The sequence below is a fragment of the Gossypium raimondii genome, chromosome 6 (assembly GCF_025698545.1).
Source record: "Gossypium raimondii isolate GPD5lz chromosome 6, ASM2569854v1, whole genome shotgun sequence".
In the NCBI taxonomy this organism is placed as follows: domain Eukaryota; kingdom Viridiplantae; phylum Streptophyta; class Magnoliopsida; order Malvales; family Malvaceae; genus Gossypium; species Gossypium raimondii.
The window spans coordinates 1,141,923-1,146,353 of NC_068570.1; the positions used below are offsets into that span (position 1 = coordinate 1,141,923).

A 4,431-nucleotide genomic window follows, 5' to 3' on the forward strand; every position below is an offset into this window, starting at 1 on the left:
GAATTGAAATGAACTATTGGAATGAGATGTGAAAAATCCAATGAAAATTGAGATAGTGAAATATAGCTTAGTGTTATTAATGATCAAGTTGATTTAAAGTATGAGATAATTAATGAATAATTGTAGATATAAATTAAATGTATATAATTTATCGATTAATGTTCTAAATTTGAATTATGGTAATACCACCGAGTATACCCATACTCAGCGTACGGTTGTTTCCGTGCGTAGGTCATTAGAGTTCAAGGTTCAGTTCAGCATCCAGAAAGATCCCGACTCCATCAAGAAAATTTTAGTGAAGTACATTTGTTTTGATAATGTGGCATGTACCTAGGTGATGTATAGTTTAAGTATAAGAGTAGTGATTACGGTTGTAGAATAATGTTTAAATTGGTTATAAGTAAGAAATGGAACTAAAATGGCATAATTTATACAAATATGAAACGAAAATGATTAAAGTATGCTATGTATGTTATATATTTATGAATTAGTTATAAGTTATCCGATATGCCTGGTAATGCTCCATAATCCTGTTCCGGTGACGGTTTGGGGTTAGGGGGTGTTACAAAGGTCCATTTGATTTTATGTTATTACTCCCTGACACTTGGATGCTACTTGCTCCTCCTCGAGTGGATTCAATGAGAAGCTCTTCTTCTGCATCTTGATCCTAAACAATTCATTTCCACTAGAGTTAAGGATAAGATACATTCCCTCCTCAAACATCACCTTGAATCCCTTCTCTATCAATTGCCCCACACTCAGCATTATTAATTAAAAATTAATTTAATTAATTATTTCTAACTAAATAATTTACACAACTCAATTCTAATTTCATTAAAATCAAGATAACTTTACCGTATTAGAATTTATGTGCAAACGTATTTAATTATTTGAATAGAATTAAACTAAGATTACTACATAATTTAAAATTTCACTTCTAACTCAATTATTTAATTTATTAATCAACCTAAATAATAATCTAAAGAAATTAAATTAATCCTAAGTCATCTCTTGCCTTATCAGAAAAATACAATTAATGCGGATAATACTCGATGCAATCTACTTCTCGTTCAATGTTTTATCTATTCATTCAAAGTTCTTATTATACATATACTGCTTCTACTCAGTATACACTAGATTGAAAAATCCAACGATTCAAAAATAGTCTAATATGATTCACAATAATTTAGATCATTGCACAAACTAATTGACCAAAATTGAAAAGGAAATCTTATTATGCAACAAAATCCCTAATGTTGCATAAACAATTATTTTAGGATCTTTAGAATAATATGGTTTTCACAAGTCTATGAATTACTTGATCTGGAATTTGAGTTAGTTATTGGGTTTGACGAAGATGAATACTTGATAAATTGATTTCTTTCTCTTGATCTTGTCCCTCAATTACACAAATCTTAAGTGATGGAGACTATAACTTTTATTTGTTCTTTTGTGTGTGTGTAACCCTAATAGGTAGAGGGATAAACAATTTATAATGATCAATATTTAATACAATACATCCATCAAGTAACTGAATGAACCGAAAGGATTTAATTTCTATTATAAAGTAAAGCTCTTATTCCCTTTAAATTGGCTCCATAATATTACGCTAAAAAAATCTTACACACTGTGGTCTATCAATCTTTGGGAGTAAAGCAATCAAGAATCTACTAAACTCAACATTAAGGGCCCTAGTTTGAAAAAACTTGGTACTAGGGGTAATAGTAAGGCACATTGCACTCTTAAAAGAGAACTAAAGCTTGACTCTTTCAGACAATATTATTAGGAGCAACCATGAACTCCGAAAAGATTAATTCCCGTTAAACTATAACATAATTAAATGGCAAGTACGACGCCTTGGAAATTTATGAATTTTGCTTATTTTTAAAATAAAGTTAAAATACTAAACATTGCCTATAGTATAAATACATGACATATGATACCTTAGAAATTTATTGAAATCTACTCATTTTTATAGTAAAATTAAAATACCAATTAGTTGGAGGAATTGTAAACAAAAGCACGAAGGCGAGGAGTTGCATAAACTTCTAATGGAGTTGCTTTAGAACACGTCAGGCCAGGTGCTTCACGCATATCAACGGCTTCATCTAACGAGGTCTCAAACTCAAACCAATGTAACACATTAGCTAGTATAAGTGACAAATTTTGAAGCGCAAATGAAAGTCCGGGACACATTCTTCTACCACTTCCAAATGGAATCAGTTCAAAATTTTGTCCCCTCACATCAACATCTTTATGTGTGGTCATAAATCTTTCAGGTTGAAATTTAGAGGGATCTGCCCATATAAGTGGATCACGATGAATCTTATGAAGATTCGTAATAAGTCAAGTGCCAGCTGAAACATGATATCCATTAACTGTGCAGTCTTCAATGGCTTCATGGATCAGGGATAGTGGACCAGCAGGGTATAAGCTTAGCGTTTCCTTAATAATGGACTGAAGGTACACTAAGCTTTTGGTGTCTGATTCCGTCACTACCAACCTATCCTTACCAACCTTAACATCTAGTTCTTGTTGGACCTTACTTAATGTGTCACGATTATTGAGTAACAGAGACAAAGCCCATGTCAGAGTAACTGACGTTGTATCCTCCGCCGCCAAGATGATACCCTATTAGATCAAATACCATAAAAAGATCAACAATGAATTAATAGCATTTCCAACTTCTGTATGTTATTAATGGAAATCAACAATGAATTAATAGCATTTCCAACTTCTGTATGTTATTAATGGCAATCAGTTTGGTTAAGAGAGATGCACGTACGAGACAAGTGGCTTTGTTGATTGTATCAGCATGGAGTTCCTCCGCGTCACTGAGAATAGACAGCATCACTCCCATGAAATCTTCCTCACTATTTGCCTTATTTTCAGCTCTCTTCTGCTTGTGCTCTCGTAGCCATCCCTCCACAACTTGGTCCAATTCTTTCGCTGTCTTTTTCATGTACTTCATATCTCCACCTATGTCCAACCATCTCAAAAACGGCAACGCATCTGATATTAGGAACTTTCCACTCAGTTCAAAGAAGTCATCCATATATTTCTTCCATTTCAAGTTTTCACCTCCTTCACTGGAATTTGGAATTCGCTTCCCTACAATCATCCTCGTAATAACATTCAGAGTAACTTCTTTGAACCATCCCTTCATCTCCACCAATACTTTATCGGAGTTAGTACTTTTCTTCTTGTTCCACTGCTGGTATAAATGTTGCAGAGATGTCTTTATCTCGGAATCCCTCACAGGTTTAAGCAATTCAAGTCGGTGATTTGAGAGGAGCTCAATAGTGACAATCTTACGCACTGGACGCCAATAAGGTCCATATGGCGCAAAGCCAGTCATGGCACCGTTGTAACCCATAATTTCCGAGAATGCAAGCTTTGGACGAGAGGCGAATGCTTTATCATTTATGGTGAGACATTCTTTAGCAATCTCCCAATTGCTCACCACCAAAGCTCTATGCACACCCAACTTGATACTGAAGATTCTTCCATATTTGTCAGCCATGTTAGCCAAGCTTATGTGAGGTGGTTGTGATCCTCCTAAGAGGCGGAGATGACCAATAATAGGCCATGCTCCACCAGCTTCTGGTGCTGTTTTCTTCGAGTTTGTGTTTCTTCTTGAGATCCATAGCAAAGAGAAAAGAAAAAGTAGTGGAAAAGCAATGATTGCAACAGTTGAAGTTGCTGTGAGTGAATGGAGATAATCCATCGCCAGATTCCCACTTTAAGATAAGAAATGGGAAGTGAGTAGCAGAGATAAGAATATATATATATATTCAATCTTTGAATTTTGTCTCGTTGTGGAAAACCGAGGAAATTCATAGAAGATTTATATGAGGGAGTTGGATTTATAGGGTTAAAGTACTGTCACAGCATCGCCTATCATTATTGACCACTTATTTAACCCATCGCCAGATTCCCACTTTAAGATTAAGATATGAAATGGAAGGTGAGTAGCAGAGATGAGGGAGTTTGATTTATAGGACAAGGAATGTGTTTTTTTAAGCTTTTTAAGTTTAAAATTGCAAATGATGTGGTACAAGTAAATTTTGTGAGTATACAATAAATTATTTAAAATAAATAATTTTATGCTTATCTTATAATAAAGTTCATATTTGATGGATTGATTTAAAATATATATAATTTTCATATCTATTTTTTATTTCACCATTAACAAGTATTAGGTGTAGCGGTAAGATACGTTATACTATTAAGGAAAAAACACGAGTTTAAACCTTCAAGATGAATATTATTAAATAAAACAATTACAAATCCCAAATAAAGGCAATAAAATAGATATGCAAAATAAAGAAAAGGGTAAACCACACAGTTGGTCACTCAACTTTTATATGTATTCATTTTGGGCACCAAATTTAAAAGTTTACAATTTAGGTACTGTCGTTATATACTTTT

The 4,431-nt window shown here is 33.6% G+C and overlaps 1 pseudogene; it reads right to left on the bottom strand.

Moving 5' to 3' along the window:
* Positions 1 to 1,864: 1,864 nt before the first annotated feature.
* On the bottom strand, positions 1,865 to 3,829 carry LOC105772636 (cytochrome P450 CYP82D47-like; annotated as a pseudogene).
* Positions 3,830 to 4,431: the final 602 nt, after the last annotated feature.